This window comes from Rutidosis leptorrhynchoides, chromosome 8, assembly GCF_046630445.1.
Source record: "Rutidosis leptorrhynchoides isolate AG116_Rl617_1_P2 chromosome 8, CSIRO_AGI_Rlap_v1, whole genome shotgun sequence".
NCBI classification, from domain to species: domain Eukaryota; kingdom Viridiplantae; phylum Streptophyta; class Magnoliopsida; order Asterales; family Asteraceae; genus Rutidosis; species Rutidosis leptorrhynchoides.
In genome coordinates, this window is record NC_092340.1 from 372,535,237 (window position 1) to 372,544,848 (window position 9,612).

The 9,612-nt window shown below is 28.8% G+C and overlaps 1 non-coding gene across 1 annotated transcript; it reads left to right on the forward strand.

The window, feature by feature from the left end:
* Positions 1–247: 247 nt before the first annotated feature.
* Positions 248–354, forward strand: LOC139865302 (small nucleolar RNA R71). The gene has a single exon (XR_011764829.1). It is a non-coding gene; the product is annotated as a small nucleolar RNA R71 (small nucleolar RNA).
* The last annotated feature ends 9,258 nt before the right edge of the window (positions 355–9,612 follow it).

Below are 9,612 nucleotides of genomic sequence, written 5' to 3' on the forward strand. Positions count from 1 at the left end.
GAAAGTATCTAACTTTGCGGAAATGAAATCAAAGTCATGGCTAGAATCGGCTCTAGCCGCTTTAGATGATCTAACGATGTCTTTTACTTGATGCCACTCATGTGAGTGGGAAGCAATGTTATCAATAATTTTGTAAGCTTTAGTTGCGGTTTTCTTCATAATGGAACCACCGACTTCTATATCGATGTCTTTTCGTGTACTAATATCGCATCCTTGGTAGAATATTTGTACTATTTGATAAGTGTCTAAACCATGTTGAGGACATCCTCTTAACAACTTTCTAAATCTTGTCCATGCTTCATATAAAGTTTCATTTGGCTTTTGCGTGAACGTAACAATTTCTCCTTGAAGTCTCACGGCTTTAGATGCCGGAAAGAATTGTTTAAGAAAATTTTCAACTAAGACATCCCATGTATCAATTGCCCCTTCAGGTAACGATTCTAACCAATCTTTGGCTTCTCCCTTTAAAGTCCAGGGAAATAACATGAGATAAATCCGTTCATCCTTAACTTCTCTGATTTTGAATAAAGTACAGATCCTATTAAAAGTTCGAAGATGTTAGTTTGGATCTTCCTTCGGCGCACCACTAAATTGGCATTGATTAGTTACCATGTGTAGGATTTGTCCTTTGATTTCATAATCTGGCGCATTAATGTCTGGTTGAGTAATTGCGTGACCTTGGCCAGTGCGTTTAGCTCTCATTCGGTCTTCCATACTTAGAGGTTCCAGATTTTTCATGATTGAATTTGTTGAATCTGAATCACTAGAGGATTCTGATTTAATGGTTTCTTCCTCAACAATCTCTGGATGAGTGATTTGTGGTTCAGGAGGAATGATTAGTGGTTCAGGATCTCTGAATTGTCCCTGAATATCCTGCGGGTTCTCAATTGTGAGGTCGGGTTCAAAAAATGGATTATCGGAAATTTGAACTGGAGTACTTGGTTGACTAGATGACGATTCTAAAGAAAAATCAACGGCGACAATATTGGCTAGATGTCTTGATCGAGTTACAGGTGGTGAACGTATGAAAGGTGGTGAACGTTTTGCTCGGTGCATTCACTGAATATCCTATTAGTTATAAAGATAAAAATTATATAAGTTATCAAATTAATAGACTTTTCTGATTTTGCCCACGTTTCGAATAGCCAATAGATGCAGCAAGTAGTCAGGACCCTTTAAATCGGAAGCCCACAACTCGCCACTAACAAATCCAACTATTACTACGAACCAGAAAATTTTGGATGTCTATCAATTTAACCGCTTAAAATAATTTTTCGTCGAAATTTAAAGAAAATAAAGAAAATTCTATGTCCTAAAAACTAGAGCGTAGAAATGAGAAAGAAAAAGAGCGCGTCGAAAAACGTCGAAAAATAAAAGGTCGAAAAATAAAAATAAGAAAGTAAAGCGTCGAAACTTAAAAGTCTAAAAACTAAATATTAAAAGTTGCGTCTAAAGGTATTAAAGCTTAAAAGGAATTCTATATCCAAAACGGCAATAACTTAATTAGGCACTAAATTCTATTAAATATTAAAGCGATAAGTGACGTCGTAAAATTCTAAAGCGCCTAAATCTTAGTCTAAATGTGATGACCCGGGAATTTCCGACCAAAATTTAAACTTAATCTTTATATGATTTAATGTTTCCGACACGATAAGCAAAGTCTGTAATGTTGATGTTTCAAAAACTTTGAACTGTGTTCATGTAATCAATTACCCTTCGACTATTCCCGACGATTTACGAACAATTGTGTGTAAATAAATATGTAAATATATATATATATATATATATATATATATATATATATATATATATATATATATATATATATATATATATATATATATAAACATCTTGAATTAATAAGGTATACTTTGATGAAGTGGAATTAAAAATGTAAAATAATAATTAGAATAATTAAGTCACTATTAAAACGAATATATATATAAATGTATATATGGTATTATTATAAATCTATATATGATTTCTATTAATAAGTATTAATATTAATATATTGTAATAAATATAAAATATATAAATATTAAATATTCAAATATGATAAATATAAAATAAGTGTACATAATTAATAATATGTAATGTTAACATATTAAATGTAATTGTTATGTTATTATTATTATTATTATTATTTTTATTATTGTTATTAATATTAATATTAGTTATTGGTATTATTAATATTATTATAACATATAGTATACAAATATGAAGTCGATACATGTAATTTATTATTGTTAATATTATTGTTATTAATATTATTATCTTAAATATAAAAGCTATAGATATAAATTTAATACATACAAATTGTTAGAGTATCATTATTACTTTCAATATTAACATTTATATTAGTAATTATTAATGTAAAAATGAATATATATATATATATATATATATATATATATATATATATATATATATATATATATATATATATATATATATATATGAATCGTTATATTATAATTATTACTAATAATATGATCAATATTATTATTAGTATCAATAACAATATTATTATTATCATTTCTATTTTTTATTTTTAATATTATCAATATTATATTTCTATTATTATTGGTATTCTTATTAAAATTATCAATAGAGTTATATTATTAACTAAAAAAAAAATTAATTAATATGATAGATATATATAAACGGATATATATATATATATAAATAAATAAAATTATATAAATACAACTACATAAATGAATATATAAACAAATATAAAGATATCCAATTATTTATATATATATATACTGATATATATGTATACGCTGCATATACAGATATTTAAATAAAAAAATGTTATATTTGGGATACCATATATATATATATATATATTGATATGTAATACTGACATATAATTAGCCAGCTATTCACCTATTTATATCTCTATCAGATATATTTTGTTTTTGTTTATATCCAACGACCCTGTTATGCTTGTGATACCAGCTCGATTTAAACAACCCTACCACAAGGCTTTTATCAATTTAGAACAGCAGGTTATCACCCACTTTTGCGAATTAATCTAAAGAAACAGATGTAGATTAATTTTTTTTTCTTCTTTTCTTTTTATCAACGAAACCTCTGGTACTATTATTTTTCTTCATATTTCGAATTCGAACCTTTTAGCAAAATCTAAAAATGCAGAAACATTCTAATTCATTGCTTGAAACTTTTTTCAAAGTTACAAAATCTAATTCGAAGAAACGATCAAGAATTTTCAAGTCAAAGTTTTTGAACTAAAAAGTCAAACAATTGTTCTTCATTAAATTCGAGTTCGTTGTTACGTTTTGAGTTTAATTAATGATGGAGAAAGTTTTTAGGAAGGAATTGAAACATAATTTGTTTTATAATCTTTGTCTAATTCATAGCCATTCGAAAAATCAATTTTTTTTTAAATATTGCAGCGATGGCCTGCTGGGTCTTTGTTTCTTTATATATTTTTTTTTCGATTTCAAATACCTCAAAATTAATCATAGATGATTGTGTCTGGTTGGTTTGCAAGTCCTAAAACAAATTATACGAGTTATGGGTTAAGTTAATCAATATGGTCGATGCATTTGAAGGAGATGAAGAGGAGGCAGCAAATATTACGGGTCATATAAGTTAAAAGGGGAAATAAAACAGAAAACGGGCTTCAGCCCAGACGGTTTAAGGAGGTGACGGGTAACCTAGAGGTCGGGAGTTCGAATCTGGTTCACAACAATGTTTTTTTTTTAAACTCCTTTTGAGGTAGTCATTTAATTTCCTTATTATTTTTATTATCATTATCATTATTTATTATTATTATTATTATTATTATTATTATGATTATTGTTATTATTATCTTTATTATTGTTATTACTAATGTTGTTCTTAGTATTATTATTATTAAATGTATTACTAATAATATTAGTATTACCATTATGAATATTAATATTATCATTATAATTATTATTATAAGTATTATCATTATTATTATTACTATGATTATTACTACCATAATTAGAAAAACAATACAACCTATCATCATTATAGTTAATATTAGTGTTATTACTACTCATTTTATATATTAGATAATATTATCAATATTGTTGTAAAAAAAATAAAAAATAACTTATCTTATTATTGTTATTAAAGATTATCATTATCATTCTTATTATTAGTATCATCATTTTTAATAAAGTTATCCTTATTATTATTAATAAATCATTATTATCTAAACTATCATTTTAGTAAATAAATATTTTGAACATTAAATATACTTATTACATGTACTATAATTATAATTAAATTTCACATAACTATATATACCAAACCTATTAAGATTATTTATATAAATACTTACAAATGACAACTATCGATTTTTAAATGTAACATTTAAACAATTATATATATAAATATGGACATATTAATATAACTATATAAATATTAATCATTTTGAATATATACACAAATCAATTATAAATAATATATAAATTAAAACATAATGAAAATATTTGTTCAGTTATGATTATATGTTTTAATATAAATATACAAATGATATAGGTTCGTGAATCCAAGGCCAACCCTGCATTGTTCAATATAGTCATATGTATTTTTACTACAAAATACATTAGGTGAGTTTCATTACTCCCTTTTATATATATATTTTTGGGACTGAGAATACATGCGTTGCTTTTATAAATATTTTACGAAATAGACACAAGTACTTAAAATTACATTCTATGGTTGGATTATTAAACCGAATATCGCCCTTCAAGTCTGGTAACCTAAGAATTTAGGGAAATGGCCCCTGATTAACGCGAATCCTAAAGATAGATCTATGGACCTTGACAAGTCCCATTCGGGGTACGAATGCTTTAGTACTTCGAGATTATTATTATACAGACGAGAGGTTCTGTTTGGGGATATTCTATGCATTAAAGTTAACGTCGGTTACCAGGTGTTCAATCCATATGAATGATATTTTTGTCTCTATGCATGGGACGTATATTTATGAGAACTGAAAATGAAAATCTTGTGGTCTATTAAAATGATGGAAATGATTATTTATGTTAAACTAATGAACTCACCAACCTTTTGGTTGACACTTGATAGCATGTTTATTCTCAGGTACGAAAGAAATCTTCCGCTGTGCATTTGTTCATCTTAGAGATATTACTTGGAGTCATTCATGACATATTTCAAAAGACGTTGCATTCGAGTCTTTGAGTTCATCAAGATTATTATTTAGTCAATTATAGTTGGATATATTATGAAATGATATGCATGCCGTCAACTTTCGATGTAAAGCAAGTTTGTCTTTTAAAAACGAATGCAATGTTTGTAAAATGTATCATATAGAGGTCAAGTACCTCACAATGTAATCAACTATTATGAATTGTTTATAATTGATATGGACTTCGTCCGGATGGATTAGGACGGGTCATGAAAGTTGGTATCAGAGCGGTGGTCTTAGCGAACCAGGTCTGCATTAGTGTGTCTAACTGATAAGTCGTTAGGATGCATTAGTGAGTCTGGACTTCGACCATGTCTGCATGTCAAAAGTTTTGCTTATCATTTCTAGTCAGAAATCATCTGCTTATCATCCTTAGGAAATTACCTGCTTATCATTCTTAGTCTAGACATGTCTTACTGCCTCTATTGCATAGACAGTGTATAGATAAATTCATATCTTAGCGTATCTGTTATTGTTACCTTTGCCTGACAGCTTCCGTAGATTCCTCCATAACTTATGAGATTTTAGTATTATATATGCATATGTAAATTATGTATTGCAGGGTACTAATCTACATCCTATAATCTATTTCTTATCGAAAATCCTTCATCTGATCGTACGAGATGAATTCCTCAACCAGTTCGAGTCCCTCAGATTTCGATAGTTATTCCGATAGTTATTCCGACAGCTATTCCGACATGGATATTCACCTAAGCTCCGAAAGCGGTGTCACCAGAATGAATCAATCAATCAGCCATCCCCAATTCATCTGATGGGTTCGTAGTCGACTTAATCAATGGAGATGCGAAGAAGGCGATCCTTTCCACAAACCAAATTGCCCTCTTGGCGAAGAACCTAAAGCACTTACCGGCGAACCTGTTTGAGACACCATTTTCTCGCTTATTTCCAGGGTAGCTCGTCACGATTATATTCTATTCACAATTCTAAACTTTATTCATCCGTTCGTTCCGATCGACAATCATTCCAGAATAATATAAGAAGTCGACGAACTCCGCGCTCGAGTAATCAATTTGGAGAATATGGTGCAAAATTTACCAACTTCATCAACATCACCGGCACCAACAGTACCACCAACATCGACACCAGTACCATCAACAACCCAAGTTCAACATCACACAACTCAACATCTCATTATGTACCTCGAGCATAATCATCAATCTGCGAATCGTTCTACATCATTTATCTTCGTTCGACATGGCGATTATGTAATCTTTAATGTTTTAGAGATTATATATTCTTGTTCTAACGGTAAATCAAATGAGATTAATATCACATTAACTCATTAAATCCATGATTATATCTGAAGAAAATATATATGTATATATATTTTTATAAAGATTGTAATTAAAAATTCTTTCGTACAAACTGTTAATGGTGAAAATATTTTAACGGGTAGGTAATACTCGAGGAATATTTAGATTTCACATTAATAAGTTACATTGTACATTCTTCGAATCTGATTCAACAATCATTTACTATCCTACTTACAACCACCGATATACGTATCCGTTCACCGCAGAATAATCATTTTCATTCAATTTCATATTTGGATTTTGACCTATCAGAATCCAACAAGTGGCATAATGAAGAAAACATTTGACAAAATAAAATTTGTTAGAAACAGACAAATTAACTATGAGAAATTTTGTTAAGAATCCACACTAACTGTTCCTAGCTAACTGTTAATTCCGTATTACATTTTAATTATCGCAATTTATTTATCGCAATTTTAATTCTCGCAATTTTATTTATCGTCATTTAATTTCTGTTATTTATTTTACGCACTTTATTTATCGTCATTTAAATACTGTTATTTACGCATTTAAATATAGGGACACGTATACAAGGTTTTGACATATCATATCGACACATCTATATATATTATTTGGAGTCACCATAGACACTCTATATGCAGTAATGATCGAGTTCTCTATACAGGGTTGAGGTTGATTCTACAATAATATATATAGTTTGAGTTGTGATCGAGTCTGAGACATGTACACCGGTCACGATACGTATTAATTAATTCGAATATTATATATTAAATTATATATGAATTATTGGACTGTCAACTGTGGACTATCGACTGTGGACTAATAACATTGGACAATTAAAATGAATTAAAATATTGATTAGAACATTTGAAACTAAACAATTCTTCAAGTTTGTCACTTGATTTCATCTTAAACCTCATTTGTATCTTGACAATTATAATCTGCGTTCAAACCTTTCACGAATCTTGGGAACACCTAAATCGAGAGGATGAACCAACCGCATTTCATCTACGGAAGAAAAGATTGATGCATACAGTTATGCACCTGAAAAACTCTCGAAAACTGAGTAAACGTTTAACACATATCTGTACTAGCTCCTTTGGCGTTGTTATTACCGAAAATAACTTTGCAATTCCTTTTCAAATTAACCAATTTTGTCACAGCTCCAGCAAGTCAACTTCGACTTTTCGTTCAAAACAACCTTATTATAACCTTGATATATATGCGTGCTCTTTTATTGTTACCGGAGAACCTTTTATATTCCATCGTATTACCAGCAGATGTACCAGCAACCTCGTTGCTCCTTGGCTCAAATCTCTACGACAAATCAATATATTTATCTATTGAAGTCTTATCATGAACTCATCGATATCTTGTAACGATAATTACCATACCCAGTACCGGAAGGCATCAATCGATAATCTCTAAATTCTCCGCGATTCTACGACAACAATTTATATATATATATATATATATATATATATATATATATATATATATATATATATATATATATATATATATATATATATATATATATATATATAAATATAACTTCTATCTCCTGGATTTACGAATTTCAATTCTGAATTTCTGAAAAGCGCTTTAGCTTATGAATCAGTTTCCTGAGTTTTGAAAAAGCTGATGAAGGAGTGAAAACTGCCTTAACAGTCAAAAGTTTGATGATAAAGAATGGAGTGTTGGAAAAGCTCAAAGATTTTGATACGGAAAAATGAATTGAGCAACTCATGAAAGAGACTCTGAACAAGAACTAAACTTGTACATAAAAGAATTCTGATGATTCTGTTTCTGATGAAATATTTAACGAATACCTTGCTCCTTAATCGCTCTAAATCATCGCGAATGAATTTCTTCATCACAATTTGATTCAGAAATTCCAACATATCATCGTATCTTTCATTATAAATATCCTCCATATTTCTGAAGATATTTTCATAACTATTCTTATCTGAAATCATTAATCTCTTCGTGCTATCAGTGTTGCATCATATAGAAACTGTTAGTTTCTATATTCTGTAAACTTTCGAGCTTAAAATATGAATGTTATTGAAGTAATGTTGGGAACTGAAGCATGAGTTAGTATAATATAATGACACTTGATCAACGTGATTATATTACAGTAAGTCATGCTGAGTTTCTAATGAAACGTGATGATTCACAGACTATAACGTCATCATGTGCCTTGTCACACGACTCTTACATTCAATCTAATCTCTAAACATATCAAGAACATATTCTCTTGATAATTCTATCTTTCCTCTTGAATTCTGGTAATTTAACCAATCAAGATCGTGCTATTACAATTTCTATCTTAGAACATTAACTCTGTTCATTCTGAAATTCATATCTTCGAATTCTGGACCATTTTTCACTTGACTTAAAGTCGGGAAGAGAAAACAAAATAATGGGACCCCAACATATAAAAGAAACGAAGAGGGTGGATTTATAGTGTAAAATCAGACAGAGCAATCGAGACAGATCATCGCATTTAACCAAAACGGATTCTAATTTTCTTAATTATCGAAGAACCAAATTTTATTACGAAGATTTTCTCTAAATCCCTTGAACTCCGGAAATCAACCATATCTACGTCAAAAGATATGACGAAACATTATTTATTCATTTCACTCTTTTGTAACAGCTTCATTCGTACTCTTCGAATAATCGAATTGTTTTATCCGTATTACTCAATGATGATAAAACTCTATTTATCAACTCTTATTCGTCATGAAAACATTTTTATTGTTAGCCATTACCACCTCACTCAAATTTCGGAACGAAATTTCTTTAACGGGTAGGTACTGTGATGACCGGGGAATTTTCGACCAAAATTTAAACTTAATCTTTATATTATTTAATGTTTCTGAATGATAAGCAAAGTCTGTAATGTTGATGTTTCAAAAACTTTGAACTGTGTTCATGTAATCAATTACCCTTCGACTATTTCCGACGATTCACGAACAATTGTGTGTAAATAAATATGTAAATATATATATATATATATATATATATATATATATATATATATATATATATATATATATATATATATATATATATATATATATATATATATATATA